This window comes from Macaca mulatta, chromosome 11 (assembly GCF_049350105.2).
Source record: "Macaca mulatta isolate MMU2019108-1 chromosome 11, T2T-MMU8v2.0, whole genome shotgun sequence".
Taxonomy (NCBI): domain Eukaryota; kingdom Metazoa; phylum Chordata; class Mammalia; order Primates; family Cercopithecidae; genus Macaca; species Macaca mulatta.
The window spans coordinates 26,731,211-26,747,684 of NC_133416.1; the positions used below are offsets into that span (position 1 = coordinate 26,731,211).

Here is a 16,474-nt window from a genome sequence, read left to right on the forward strand (position 1 = left end):
TCCTTCATCTGATCAATCGCTAGCTTCACCTATTATATGTTTATTTGCTTATTTCTATCTCTACCCCCCTAGAATCCAAACTCTTTCAGAGCATGGACTTTTGTTTTTATTAGTATATTATTGGCATTTATATTAATAATGGACACATAGTGGACACTCAAAAAATAATTTTTAAATAAACTGAATGAGTACCCCAAAGGAACAAATCTAAGACTATAAATTATAATAATACATTTCTCCCTGTGGACACAAGGAGAAACATGTAGGACTGAGGACAGATCTGGCAAGTCTTCCCATCACACTGGGTTTTAGGGACCCCCACGTGAGAGCCGAGAGTCTTCATGTACTAACTACATCAATCAATAGACCAACAGTCCAGTCCAAACCCTCTGTTATCAAAGAACAGCAGCATACGAGAGGCTTCAATCTTGAGTGTGTGGGGGCATAAGTATTTTTTTCTTTTCTATCTCAACCACCACTCTCCCAATTATAATACATGAATAAAGTAGATTGAAGCTAAGAAAAAATACAGCAAAATTAGAAGCTGGCAAAAAACAAACCCACTGCCTGGGGCAGCCTGGGGCTGATGGATGATGACAGCTAGCAGACAAATCCTGTTCCCCATTCTAAATTCTGTCTACTAAACAAATTAGCAAGCTCATCAGTAACTGCACGGCATTTACCTTCTGCAGCAACAGCTGCTGCAAAATCACGATGCTGACTTTTTGGGTTGTGGTCTTGCCATTGGGACACAATTACAGGCCAATCAGGGTCGCAGACAACAGAATGACAATCCAGTGTGATAGAAAAGGGTTTTGCAAGGGTTTGGAGGCTAATCAGCTTTAGGGTCATCTGTACTGAATCTACCACCCACCCCAAAATAAGTAGGTATCTGAATGACGAGATGTGTAAAATTGATTCTTGCGTTAGACATTTACTGTGAAAAACTTCCAATAAAAACATTTAGTAATTAAGCAAAAACTTATGAAATATATAATCTTATATATGGGTTATGCTTTAAGACATGGTCCCTGTCATGGAAACTAGTGCTTAATGTAGAAATTATTAAAATTTGGCAAAACTTTTCTATTCTTTAAAAATTTATGACACAATACTATCTTCCATTTGGGGATGAAAGAAACTTTGCATCCCATCTTCAAAGAAGTGGGGAAATTTAAGACTACACATTACATATGCAATACAACACACACAATACATCTTTCTTCAAAAGTTTAAAATAAGAATAGCAAAAGAGAAAAGATTAATGGTATACAGAATGGTTCATATGCACACCTACATGAAGGTAAAGATGGCAAAATATTCTTAAAACATCCTGCATGGGGAAAAATAAAACCATGAGTGACTGAATAACACACAATAGCATTCAGAACTGAGACCTGACCACACTATTAATTAATTAGGGGAAAGGTGGCTGAAAGAAATCGGAAGAGACTGCCTGGGTCTATTTCAGGCATTTTCTCATTAGAACTCTGAAATTTATCAGAGTGGGTTTTATCACACACAACAAGAGAAGCCTGCATTTCTCTTGGGCTAATCATGCCCCATCATATTAAGAGGCCATAAAGCAGCGGGGCCATCCCATGAGAAGGCGATCTCATCCTCACCTAAGAAGGAAAAAGAAATTCATCAAGAACCCTACTGTAGCCGAGAGAAGCCAAGACAGAGCACAGAGAAGTGCCAGGTACATATTAGTTTCCCCACACTCTTCAGCAAATCCTACAGATTTCAGGAATCATTGCGGAGGCTACTTCCCAAGACTGATCTGCAGAAACCCCGTCGCCACTGATGTTGCTATTCTCAGCTGACATTTGCTGACCTGACCGTCCAGACCAAGCTGAAGGAGCTGGCTAATGCAGGGGATAGACGTCAAGGTCTTCACCCTTTGAGGAGGTCTCACAGGACAGATGTGGTGATTTCCACCTCTTCTCTGCTCTAAACCTTGGGTACCTATCTTACTAAGGCACTTACCAAGTTGTGGGATTAATATTTGTACAAATATCCGTATCTCTGATTGTGATGAAGTATGCTTAATTCTGTTGGGGACATAGCTAGAACAATGCCTGAAAAAGTTGATCAGTGTTCAGTAAGTGGCAAGTGAAAGGTTGTTTTTATGTTCACACTACACTTAAGTTAAAATGAAGATGAAAACAAGGCCAAAGGGCATTATTTCAAAATATCAAAATTGTAGTTCAATTCGCTCCCAATCATGTTGTGTTATCCTTATTGGCTTTCGGCAGAAACCTAACTTTTTCTATTTTTTTTCAAATTATGATAAGCCTTTTCACTACGTGGTGGGCTTCAAGAGGCCAGAGACAATTTTCTTTTCCCTAACACAAAGCTTGATGATCTCATAGATTCTCAATAAATGACTGTTGATTAATGAGTATTCTACTACAGCCAGTCAGATATTAATGATTCTCTCATTTTCTTCCATCATTTATTATACGTTTCTTAGAAAAAGCAAACTTCTTTTAAATGATCAGTCCCTTTCTTCTTCCGTGGATAAAAACTTTACCTAAAACGCACTACCACAGGGATGAGAACTACAGGGTCACTCCCTCAGGTACAGAGCCTGGAGAATAAGGATGGAGAACACAGATCTATTTTAAAAAGAGCTACCATTTTGTCAGTGGCCCTAAGTCTTTGGAACCACAAATCAGTGTCTGGTATATGCCTTCTAGAAGGCTCAACCAGGGAAAATTTTAAGAGAAGAGCTATTTTAGAAATGAGAGCATGAGTGGTGGTGATCTGACAGAAATAATTGGCCAAAAAATAAATTCTTTTCCAATTGCTCTCCACTCGCTGTGTGGCTGCAAATACATGAGCAAGTTCCCTGTGCCTTACTTTCCTTATCTACAAAACTTGTGGAAAACCCACTGAATTCTATTAACTGGCAATAATTCTAATAGGACTGTTTCATAGGCCTACATTTTGTGATCTTCAAAATTCCCAGTGGGTGTGAACAAAATGAAAATATGCAATATAACATTCTCCTTATGGAAAGAAACCATCAATAACGCATATTCAGGGTTGAGATCTGCCATAATATCTATGCTAGGATGCCATAAATAAATAACTTACATATGTTATTTTGTGGACCCTGACAGGCTGGTGCCTTGTCACACCCCTGCTTCTAATCTTCCAGAAGTCTCTAGCTGAAAACTACTTTCAAACCAGGATTTCCTGGGTACTGCTAGCAGTGACATCAAAGCCATGAGTTCAAGGGCCACATCTTCTCTCCCACTCCCCTGACATCTCTGTCTGGCCTGCCCTCGCTGAATGGAATGCCCTCTTTATCTCTAAGAAGAGCATGCTGCTATGAGAAGGAGGCTGGCAAAGGAGGTTATTGGTTGCAATTGTTTAAAAGATTCTAATAATTGCAGCTAGGGATCCATCCTCTCGTGTCACATAAGTTGGAAAATGGGTCAGACATAATGCATTTGGTTAAGTGTCTAAACTGAAAAGGTACTATTTTATTTTAAATGGCATAGTCTTTACAAAGGCTAAGGTTACTGGTGCAATGCTCTCTCATTTTAAAACGTATCAGGGACATGCCCTCTGAGGGTCAGGCTTTCATTTGCTGATGTTAATTCTCAGCTGCCTGCTCCTCGTCCTTCATTGTACCCTGTGTCTTAGCTGGGCACGCTCCTGATTCCCTGCTATATCCAGACGGTCCATGTAAATAGTGTTTATGTTAAGGAAGTCATGTTCAGTGTGACTGGAGCACACAGAAACTGATGTTGTTGTCACTTTAGATTAAGCTCTTATTTTAGTAAAGGAGGCAATTGGAGCAGGCAGCTGAGTGGCCGAATGAAATATTCAGCTCATTTCATTTAGAGCTGCCCGGTTCCCATTGTTCATGCTGGCACGGCTGGTTAACCCTGTTGGTGCCGCATGGCAACAGCTCCCAGTAGCTCCTGCCTCCATGCACAGGCTTCCTCCAGCTGACCCTTTTTAAGTCGTCCATCAGCACACTTAGAATGAACCCAGTGAATCTTGCAGGACAAGTTAAACCCCTGGATGTGTCTTTGCAATCTCCTATTTTTGCACCCAAAATGGATGTGTTAAAAAAAGTGTTCACCGTGCGTAGAGTAGGCCTAAATCACCAGGTACAGCTGGAAGACTGGTGAGCACCAACATGCTCAGAACAGAGTGTGTTTGTGGTGACTGCGAAAATGCAAAATGTGTCTGCCAGAGGGAGATGTTTGGCTGAATTCCTTGAAATATTTTAAGTACTGCTCTCTAACAAGGCGTTGGTTAAAACACAAGTTGAAGGCCATGATCCCATAACAAACATGCTGAAGAATACTAATTACATCCATTTATATTTGAAACTTACTATTTGTAAAGACTTACATATAGAGAGTTGTATTAGTACTCTGCTACCTTCCAAGAAGTACCACTGCATCCTGCTCACTTTTGAGAATTTGAGGTGCCTGTTCAGAGACTCTCCGACCATTCTAACATGATCATCTAGTAATACCAGAAAACGTCTTCTGACTTCCAAGGCTTGCTTTCATTCTTTTTCTTTTTTCCTTTCTGCCTCCCTTTTTTTTCCGTTTTTGACAAGTCAAACCAGAAAAGGTGATTGAGGGAAATGAAAAAGTAAATATTATTTCCATATATCAAATCCCTAGTTAAATGAAAGACTGGACAGTTTCTCAACCATCAGAAAATGCTTTGTAGCATAAGATCTTACCGCGTCAAGATGCTGAGAAAGTAGAAATTCTTCTTTACAATTTACAGATAGTATTTAATGTCCACAGAAAGCACCAGTCATCACTGGGCAATAATAACTATTTGTTATTATGGAGATGCACTCAACTCCAAACATAATGATAAGTACATGCCAGGCGAAAAGTGACCCTTACACCTTTATGGTGTCTAAATATTTAGTATTTATTCTGTGGATATATGTATTGTAGAGGGGCCAAAGTTTATACAGTTTTAGAAAGAGAAGACAAATTACAAATTTAACACGAAAATGAATATTCATTTGCCATGAAAAAAAACTCAACAAACTTTAAAATGTCAAGAAGGGTCCCAAACATCACAAATCCAGAAAAAAAATATATTCATATTATCTCCCTGACCACAACTCTTTAATGCTTTTTCCCCTACAGTTATGAGCTGCATACTCTTTGCATCTTCATAAATATTATTATTATTATTTATTTATTTATTTATTTATTTATTTTTTGAGACGGAGTCTCGCTCTGTCGCCCAGGCTGGAGTGCAGTGGGGCAATCCTGGCTCCCTGCAAGCTCCACCTTCCGGGTTCACGCCATTCTCCTGCCTCAGCCTCCCGAGTAGCTGGGACTACAGGCACCCACGACACGCCCAGCTAATTTTTTTGTATTTTTAGCAGAGACGGGGTTTCACCGTATTAGCCAGGATGGTCTCGATCTCCTGACCTCACGATTTGCCCATCTCAGCCTCCCAAAGTGCTGGGATGACAGGCATGAGCCACCATGCCTGGTCAAATATTATTTTTTACAGAGAGAATAATCATTCATTCTTTCATCTGGAATGTTTCATCAAAATGTGTTTTTAGGCCAGGTGCAGTGGCTCATGTCTGTAATCCCAACCCTTTGGGAGGCCAAGGCAAGAGTATCACCTGAGCCGAGAGTTTGAGACAAGCCTGAGCAACATACCAAAATCCTCATCTCTACGAAAATTTAAAAAACAATTAACCAGGTGTAGTGTGTGCCTGTGGTCCCAGCTACTCAAGAGGCTGAGGTGGGAGGGATCACTTGAGCCCAGGAGGTTGAAGCTACAGTGAACCTGGTTTGCACCACTGCACTCCAGCCTGAAAGACAGAGACCCTGTCCCCCCTCCAAAAAAATTGCTTTTATTTATCACTGAGATTCAGAAAACATGCAACTATACACACAGAGTCGTACTTTTGTTTGTATTACTGCTACAGGTTTGTGCCCTAAAAACAAAGGAATACTGAGAAAAAGAAATCTATCAAAAAAGAAAAAACGATGCATTAATAGTAGTATAAACTGCATTAGTCATTAAATTCCTGACAGGAGAGAACTTCTATTTTGACTATGCATTGATAAACCCACATCCTCTGCTATTATTGCACATCTAATAACAGGAAGGGTTTTACAGAGAGTAGCTTCTGTCTCAGTGTATTTCAAACCTAGTTTCACTCCCATGACCCATGAGCATACATGAGATACCAGTGCTGTGGACACGTGCACAGGGCAACATGACCTCGGGCTCCACACCTGTGTGTCAGAATGCTCCAGGGAGTTGCCAAGGAGGGCAGTTATCAACAGCTTCAGTATACATGGAAGTGTTTACAAACAACCAAAATAGAACCCACTTAATTTTAGACCACAGCATTCCCTGTTTGATTCTCCGTTTGTTGGACCCTCATCAAAAATAGCCATGGTCTTTCCAGTAACACCCCAAGACACGATAGTAAAGGAAGGGCAGTCAAAGTCGAAGCACTGGTCTTAAATGACTGCAGCTAAAATAGCTTTCTTTTCAAATTTTACAAACAAACAAACAAACAAACAAAAACATGTGAGCATCTGAGCACACTGCCTAGAGTGTCTCCCCATATCTGGGAAAGGACCCATAGGAGTGAAGAACCCTGAGGCTTAGTTTCACCTCTGCTAAAACAACTCATTTCTTCTCTGGTTGAACAAACTTTAAAAAACCAATACATATCAGATATTTGTCAACAACTGTGATTATAAAGATATACTAAAGGAATTTTATTTCAAGACACAGGGAGTCCAGTAGATACTTAACAATAATTAATTTCATGAAAAATATAAAAGAAAGTATTTAGAGCAAATTCTGTTCTTGGAATAAAACCGTGAGTACAAATTTTCTAGAAACACAAAGACCTTTCCATGGCAAAAGTATAATGAAAATGTAGAATTAAACAAATGAATACATAGTCATATATTTCAGTAGCTAAAAAAACAATTGTTGAGAAGAACGCACATATGGAAATATTAATAAATAAGGAAACAATTCCAAAATTTAATTTTCGCAAGATTTTCTCTTGTGCTGACTCCCAGCAACATACAAGTTGCAATCTAATAACACATTATCTCTAAAATATATGTAACATATATTTGTTGAACATATAGGTATAGTACATTTCTCCATTCAACATAATACCAAATCAAAATATTCTATGTGCTGGTAATGTAAGGAAAGTTTGCTATATTATCTACAATAAGGTTTTCATATTAAGCTCATTCTACCTTAATTATCTTTGATTATGCCTTAGAAATATACCCATTAAAAGATAAAACATAAACTTTCAATCTGACCATTAGCCTTAGGAAATCCAGTCTATAATTCAGCATATTCATGATAGTAGCTAAAGTAACTCAAGTTTTAATAGACATCTCAAGCCATTCATTAAGACTTTAAAGGAAAAATTGGTCTTAAATTTAGAAGTCAAATTTTAGTTGAAACTTTCAAGATAGATGGCCCAATCTCTGAAGTGGGTGAAATAACTAAAAAGGGAGTTGTGTTTAAATTTTTTCATAACCTTCCATTTTGTCTCTTTTCTTCCTTCTTCTTTTCATTCTTGACACCCAAGGAACTGAGTGGCCTTGCCACAAGAAGCATTAGCAAATGAAATGATTTATAAAAAATATTTCAAGACAATAAGTTTGTGAGGAGGGTGGGGGAAGAATTTAGACTTTTAGGAAAGTTGCTGAGCAACAGCAATGTTAAAGCAAAAGCACAAAGCCCGAAAAGTTAGCAGAAAAAGAAATTAATAGCCAGTACCAAGTCACAGTTGACTCAAAGTCAGCAACAGGGAATATTCAAAATCATTCCAAAGCATGCATTAACAGATCAAATTTAGACCTACTAAGTCTGGTTTCCTGTTTCTCTTCCCAAGTCTCTATCTAAATAGTCAAAATGCTTCAGTGTCATGGTGCTGCTGCCTCAGGTAGACTCCCAAATTCCATTAGCAATGAAGAATAACCACCCCCTCCAAGCTCCACACACATACTTCTCTGAGTTCGCAAATTGTAGATACCAAATAGGTTCAAATAAAGTATGTGACAGAACTGAAACACTATCAAACAAAATATGTTAACAAAGCCTAATAGGCAAATGCCTTCATAAATGTCAGGGTCTAAAATAAGTGTTGGCACAGTATGGCCTGTGGTCCAAATCTGGCTCACCCCTGTGAAATAAAAATGGAGATTTTAACAGATGAGCACTGACAATCAATTTGGTGACAGAGACATTAACTTTGAACTCCCAATTAAGCAAAATGTCCCCTCTCCAAAACCTGACTTATAGTATAAAGAATGTACTTTGTTGGCCAGGCACGATGGCTCATGCTTGTAATCCCAGCACCTTGGGTGAAACCCCGTCTCTAACAAAAATACAAAAATTAGCCAGTCCTGGTGGTGTGTGCCTGTAATCCCAGCTACTCGGGAGGCTGAGGAAGGAGAATTGCTTGAACCTGGGAAGAGGAGGTTGCAGTGACCCGAGATTGTGCCAACGCACTCCAGCCTGGGCGACAGAGCAAGACTCTGTCTCAGAAAAAAAAAAAGTACTTCATTATGACTATTATATTTTGAACTATGTCCATTAAAAATTTGTACTGGCCAGGTTTGGTGACTCGCACCTGTAATCCCAGAGCTTTGGGAGGTCAAGGCAGGAGGATCACTTGAGGCCAGGAGTTTGAAACCAGCCTGGGCAACATAGCAAGACCTCATCTCTACAAAACATAAAAAAAATTAACTGGGCATGGTGGCACATGCCTGTAGTCCCAGCTCCTTGGGAGACTGAGGCAAGAGGATGAATTCTGCCCAGGAGTTGGAAGCTGCAGTGAGCTTCACTTGCACCACTTCGCTCCAGCCTGGATGACAGAGCCAGACCCTATCTTAAAAAAAAAAAAAAAAAAAAAAAAAATGTGCAAAATATTTTTTTCACTTAAAGTACTTACTTATTATCCTGTTTTGCCTCCTAGCCTACAAAGCCTAAAATATTTACTCTCTAGCCCTTTTCAAAAAAAGTTTGCCAACATCTAGTCTAAATCTGATCTGCAAAACTGTTTCAGCCTCACCTATTTCTAGCGCTTTTATGATCTATGCATGTATGTATGTATTTAGAATGTATAACATAACTACTCATATAAAGGATTTACAACTACCTCCTAATGCTCCCTAAATCACTACCAGGAAAAGAGTACAGTAACTACCCCCTGAAAATAGATTCCTAGAGAGAGTTTGCAATAATGGATGGTATTTATCTCACTTCAGAGTAAAATGAGAAGTAGGTGCCATTTTTACCCAGTAATTTAGCTTGAAAAAATTAAAATTATAATGCCCAATGCTAGTGGGAGTATGGGCAAGAAAATCCATTTCTACATTAACTGCAGCAGTGTTAAATAGCACAATTTACCTGGAAAGCAATTTGGTAATAGATAACAAAATCCATTAAAATATTTACACACTTTGACATAGTAAATCTACCTCTGTAAATCCAGAAATATGAAAACACACACATAAAGATGTTCAATAAAATGTTATTTACAATTGTGACCTGTCCCTACCACTTTTTTCCCCTATTAATGGTCTTAAGATAAATATTGGTACAATCCTTTTCCTCACATCAACATAGCCATTAACTCCTCTGCCTGCATTTTTCTTATCGTTTTCTTCTTCACCTCTGCAGCTACTCTCCTGTTTTAAGAACTTGTCATGTCTCTTCTGGATATCACCTTGGGACTGGATCTACATTTGTGAGGTCCTAAAGCTTATACAATTTAGGGGCCCTTTTAAAGAGAAAGAATGCAAAATTGTGAATGCAAAACGTGTGTGGGCACTTCGATGTCACCTAACATTAATGGAAACATAACGGAGGGGTAGCAGTATAAAAAAAGCAAGCATGAGTTTTTAACTGGTTGAACTTAGAAATTTGTACTTTTGCAACATCTATAAAAACATATGGCTGTGGAACACACATTTTAGGGTCCCTACTAAAATACTGCTAGGAACCCATGCAAGCTTCATTTATGTAAGCTTTATTTCAGCTTCTTGGTTTATCTGGCTCCTTATCAATCTCTTAGCTCCTAAAGCTTGTAACTTCTAATCCATCTATCCAATCATAATGCTGAAGGTTAATTTTTCTAAAATGATATTCTAAACATACTCTTCCCCTACGAGAAAACCTTTCTTGCCGATAGGATAACAGGCACAAATCTTCCCATGATATCACTCCCACCTACTCCAATCTCATTCTCTGTTATTCTAGACATGCTGCATTATTTGCAGTTCCTTGTAATATTATTCCCATCCTCTCACACCTGAGCAGATGTTCTTTCTTCCCTGGAACTGAAATGTATTTTCTCCTCTTTTCTGGCTAAAGCATTTCTGAGCGAGTTTCTATTTCAACTTACCTTGTGAAGCTTTCCCAGAGCTAACAATAGAGTTGATAGCAACCTCTTTGGCCACTATCCCTGAGTATTGCACTTACTCCCTATTGTAAAGACTCATTCACTGTTTGTTTCCCCCGATAAATCAAAAGCTCCTTAAGGGCGGAAACCTTGTCTTAACTATCTTTATTCCCTAAGCACCTGCACTGAGTAGGTGCTCAGTAATGCTCAGTTGAATGAATGAACAAAAAAGGAGGAGAAGCAAATATACCAAAAAGCTAGTTTTGTTGCTTTCAGTTCTTATACTGTGAGCATTTTTTCACTCTTATTTTAAAATATTTGTGTGCAGCTGTATTTGTTTTATAATGGGAAATTCAATTTACAATAAAATATTTCCTTGAGCTTGACTCTAATTTTCATTAGCTCTCCTACCCAATTCTCCTAAAACCCTGCACACCTGTGCCAAGCTTATTTACATGGCCAACAGTCTACTTTACTTAAAATCACGGTTAGATCCCTGTACACAATTAGCTAAATAAATATCATTAGTGCTGCTTCATTAAAGTGTATTTTTCTTAAGCATTTCTCAATACACATATTTCTCAGTAAGTAAGCACCTATTAGAATTTTGGCAAGAAAAATCTTATCATGGACTTGTTTCTGTAGGTATATACTTCAGGTCTTAACTGAAAGGAATAATAAAAGAATTTTGCCATCTGGAATAAAATAGTGACAAATACTACAAGACCCAAATTATGTTCATATGCATAAAGCCATGTTTCCAAATCACTATAATAATTCCTATCTCCCACCTAGGAGGCACTAAAGAATTGTTTTTAAAAGGAAAATATCAAAACAATCCGATAATTCTCCTAAATATAATCCCCATTGAAGTTGAACATATTTTATCCTTTTTTAGCTAAGCTATCATTATCATTATCCAGTAAATGCCTGCAGGAACTTTATAGCTAACAGTTTACCCTTTTCCTTTGCATGATTTAAATATGTTGTTTTATTACACATTGTTTAAATATACCCTACGTGAAGCCGACCACACACACACACGCACACACACACACAGCATATTTAGATAGGAATATAGGTCAAAAGCACCAAAAAATGCAAACCACAAGTCATATGAATAACACCACCAAACTCAAGTTGACACTATTTTAGTAGCTTCAGAAACATTTGAACCCTGGCATAATTTACACCTTGAATTCAGGCAGAAACTCACTTTCTAGCCAATGGTATAATGGTGTTAGATTGGACCTCTCTACAGACAGTTGCCTTTTTCCCCTTTGTGCAAGGCTTGCTGTTCTGAGTTCATGTGATGGCACCACCTGATGTCTAAGAGCTTTTTCCTAGAGGGGTCCATGCTTCTGCTAGCCTGGTTTGATTGTTTAAAAGAAAGCCAGCATTCTCCTTGTTGCATAATCCTGCGTGTAAGAGCTGAGATGAAGTGTAGGACAGCAGAAACAATGCGAGCTACAGAGTCACACAGTCCTGGAGAGGAACTGCTGCATGGGCACTTCGAGGTCTGTGTGACTTTGAAGTAATTGGCTCCTTTGAACCCTGGTGTTATGGGGCGCATTGCCCCTTCCCCCCAAATTCATACGTGGAAGCCCTAACCCCAGGATCTCAGAATGTGACCTTATTTGGAAATACGGTCTTTGTGGATGTAATTAGTTAAGATGAGGTCATTCTTGTGGGCCCTAATCCAATATAACTGGTGTCCTTATAAAAAGGGGAAATTTGGACATAGAGACAAATGTGCATAGGAGAAAAATAATATAAAGAGCTACAGAAAGAAGACGGTCATCTACAAGCCAAAAAGAAGGGCCCAGACCAGATTCTTCCCCTACAGCCCTCAGAAGGAACCTATCCTTCTGTCAGCCTTGATTTCTGATTTCTCTCCTCTGGAACTGTGGGACGATCAGTTTCTCTTGTTTGTCACCCTGTTTGTGGTACTTTGCTATGGAAGCTCTAGCAAACTAACACACCGGGTTTCCTCAAATGTCAAATCCTTCATGTAAATCAGGCGGTGCCATTACAAGGATAAAAAAATCACATGGTAGGTGCTGGAAAGAAGGCAGGTAATATATTTTATCATGGAGGGGTATAGTATTTGAAGTATTTTATCTTATTTCCTTGAATCTTGCTTCTTTCCCCAGTCAGTCAGCCAAGTAGCTATACTCTTCACTCACAGTGTTAGAAAACTGTTGGCAAGGCAGGGAACACAGGAGACTGGGGGGTGTCCGTTAATAAATCGGGAAGTTCAAAAGCCTAATGCCCCCCAGGAAACTGGAATGATTCCCGCCCATAGAAAACAGGACCAGAAGAGACCTTCCTACATATAAACTGAGCTAAGAGCGGATGTAGACCCCTGCGAGTACAAAATAAGGTAGCTAAGGCACGTGTGTACATCAGTGGATCCAGGAGCAAGATGGAAGTGGCTGGTTTCACCCTATTCCCACACCACCCTGATCCCAGGTCCCACTGCCTCGACTCTCCCTAGTGGGAGCAGAATGACAGACTGGGAGATCCAACTGAGGCACCTTCCTGAAACAAGGATGAAATTCCAGTGTAAATGACCAGGTCAAAATCCAGATTTTAAAAGAAACTGAGAACTATGGATGGCTCTAAAACCTAACAGGAAGTTATAAAGGATCAACAGAAGGGAGATGAGGGGAAGAGGCTTCAAGAGGCTATTGGATAGAGCTGCTGCCAATGCCAAGCCCCACCTTCCCCCCAAGAGAGAGGGACAGAAAGGGCTACTTTTTCCACAGCTCTTTCCAGAGGCTTCAGAGGAAATCTTTAGTGGGCCTGGATGTATTCCCTGGAGTTTGGGAGACCCCATGGACCGCAGCCTGGCTCCCACCCTGAAAATCCAGAGGACAACAGACCTGGGCTGTGCCCGCAGCCTCTCCCGCCCCTGAAGGTTCATAAGAGGCATGTTTTCCTGGAGCAGGTGTGGGCCAGGTGTGAGAGAGCCAGCCTGAAGCCCAAGGAGACCACCGGCGGCATTCACGAGACACCAAATCAGAGGCCAGAGGGAACAGACTATCTGAAACCAGGTGCTGAGTGGGGAATAGCGTGCTAAAGGAGAAGCCCTGCCCAAGTCAGAAGAATTGAAGCTGAGTGGGTCCATCGGAGGGGCCATGAAAGTCTCCCAAAAGTGACCAACTGAGAGTCAGTGTTAAGCAGCTTCCTGGCCCAGAAAACACAAAGCCAGCTTAACATAACATCCGGTCAAGTGAGAAAAATCCCTGAGCTACTTTTCCCCTCTTCTTTCCCATGCTCCAACCCCTGAGAGTTCAGCAACAGCAACTAGGAAGTTAGGAGGTGACAGGTGAAGAGAGAAAAAAAATGACAGACCTTTTCCCACTGCAGTAGTCCAACTCAAAAACGGGCCCCAGGTCGGGGAGGGCAGATCATCTGATATTAAATTGACTTTGAAGCTATGATTATGGTGTGATATTGGACATAATCATTTCTGAATGGAGATTATTTCTGTAACTTAAAATGTCCAGAGGAACTTTATTTTAAATCTAAGAGTGAACTTACAAAGTATGGAGTCTGCCTGAGACCTAAATTTCACCGGAAGCAAGAGAATACCTGCCACCCTTCTCCAATGCATTTCAAAGAAACAGAAGGAAATGAAAAAATAAATTGTGTTTTGATTGATTTCCTAAGTTGTGCTTGTTCAAAATACGATTAAAGAAAGAAACCCCAAATATGTTGTGGGGAGACACGGGTGATGGGCAAAAAAGTTGATTTCTTGGGTATAGTCTGAACTTCAGAAACAGCTTGGTAGTACACCCAGGACTTGAGTGGCCTTGCAAAGGATTTCGTGCCATAGCATAACACAGGAGCCACTGAATAAGAGCAGCAATACAAAAAGAAAAAAGAAAGGGGGGGGGGTGGTGGGGGAGCTTTTTAATCCTAAAGAGTTTCCTCTGGGCCTGCAGCATAGTGATAGCATGCCCCTATGTGCCCAAGAAGTATCTAGAAGAAACTAAGAGAAAGAGAACAGAAGATCCTCGAGGATAGATTGAGGTGTGCCTCAGCAGCGGTCCGCAAGTACTGACAAGAGATGGTAAGACAGACATGACTAATGGAGAGATGACAGCCAAGAATTGCGATCCACCCCTCGAGAACTTGGCATCTCATAGCCTTATCCAGAACTTCAGTGCAACCTCAGGCTGCTGTCATGGTCAAGCAGAGGGTCCGAACGGCATTTACTTTCAGGTTAGCTATGGAAGAATAAAGAAAGTTACATTTCTTGCACCCACAGACAAGAGACCCACCTGCCACATTGGGGGAGGCTTGTCCAAAACTTCTGAGGATCCTCCTGGAGTATGTCTCTACACCTTGGACCGGTTAAAAAGCCTAGAAGAGAATTAGAGCCCAGTCATTTAGAGGCAGATTCACGGTGTACAGAGATGGGGTTGACTGTCTGAAGTCTTAGCTGTTTTAAGAAATATCACTGGATTGCAATAAGCTGAGTGTGACAGAATACAGAATATATGCTACTACAGAAGCCTTAAAATCTTAAAATTCCAACCATATAGCTATGGAGTGATCAGCAGAAGGAATGGAAATAGAGTGAATTTGCCTGTTTCATTTACTTTTGAAATAAAACATTCCGAATCCAGAGGAAATATAGTAGGGAATTTCGAGGTTTCTATCCAAGACTTGGAATTTTTTAAAGCATTCAAACTGTTTCTGATGAGAGAAGAAAAATAAACCCAGGTCAGGGAATCAATCGTGACAGGAATGGTAGTGTAGACAGATTGTTCAAGGAAAAACCTTTCTGATAAGGTGACATTTGAGCAGAGATCTCGATGAAGTGAATGAGCAGGCCAGAGAAAGGAATGTTCCAGACGAGGAAATAGAAAGTACAAAGGCCCTGTGGTGAGAGCTTGCTAAGCGTGTCCAGGAACAGCAAAAAAGCCTCCGCGGCTGCCATATGATTATCTGAAGGCAGAAAGCGGGGACATGAAATGCTTTCCCATGGAAAGCACCAGAAAATGCTTTCAGATTTTTAATCTAGAGGCCTTTAGAAGAAATTTTGTGTGTTTTTAATTAAACATTTTAGTTTGAAATAATTGTAGATCCACATGTAGTTACAAAACACATACACACACACACACACACACACACACACACACACACACACACAGAGAGAGAGAGAGAGAGAGAGATCCCATGTAGCCTTTACCCAGTTCCCTCATTGGTAACAGCTTGCAAAACTATATTACATTATCACAACCACGATACTGACACTGACAGAGTCAAGATACAGAACATTTCCATCACCACAAAAATCCCTCAGGATGCCTTTTATAGCCACACTTGTTTCCGCTCCACCCCACCCCTCCTTAACCCCTGGAAACCACTGATCTATTTACAGTTTCTATAATTTCTTCACTTCAAAAATGTTATATAAATGAAATCATACACTCAACAGAACCTTCTAAAGATTCGTCCAGGTTCATGTGTGTATCAATAGTTTATTTTTGGTGCTGAATAGTGTTCTATGGTATGGATTGTTTAATCATTTATTGAAGGACAGAGTTGTTTCAAGTTTGAGATTAATTCACGCCAGTTGGAATGGCAATTATTAAAAAGTTAGGAAACAACAGATGCTGGTGAGGCTGGGGAGAAATAAGAATGCTTTTACACTGTTGGTGAGAATGTAAATTAATTCAACCATTGTGGAAGACAGTATGGCGATTCCTTGAGAATCTAGAACCAGAAATACCATTTGACCCAGCAATCCCATTACTGGGTGTATACCCAAAGGATTATAAATCATTCTGCTATAAAGACACATGCACACGAATGTTTATTGCAGCACTACTTACAATAGCAAAGACATGGAACCAACCCAAAAGCCCATCAATGTTAGACTGGATAAAGAAAATATGGTACATACACAACATGGAATACTATGCAGCCATAAAAAGGAATGAGATAATGTCCTCGGCAGGGGCATGGATGAAGCTGAAAGCCATCATCGTCAGCAAACTAACACAGGAACAGAAAACCATACACCACATGTTCTCACTC

The 16,474-nt window shown here is 39.9% G+C and overlaps 1 protein-coding gene across 18 annotated transcripts in view; it reads right to left on the reverse strand.

The window, feature by feature from the left end:
• Nucleotides 1-16,474, reverse strand: part of SOX5 (SRY-box transcription factor 5) — a 1,030,085-nt gene that overhangs the window by 859,767 nt on the left and 153,844 nt on the right. For all 18 annotated transcript variants that reach the window (XM_077953163.1, XM_077953155.1, XM_028829333.2 and 15 more), the window contains exon 2: nucleotides 14,710-14,791. The gene's annotated coding sequence lies outside the window, so the exon portion shown is untranslated. The remainder of the gene's footprint in view (nucleotides 1-14,709; nucleotides 14,792-16,474) is intronic.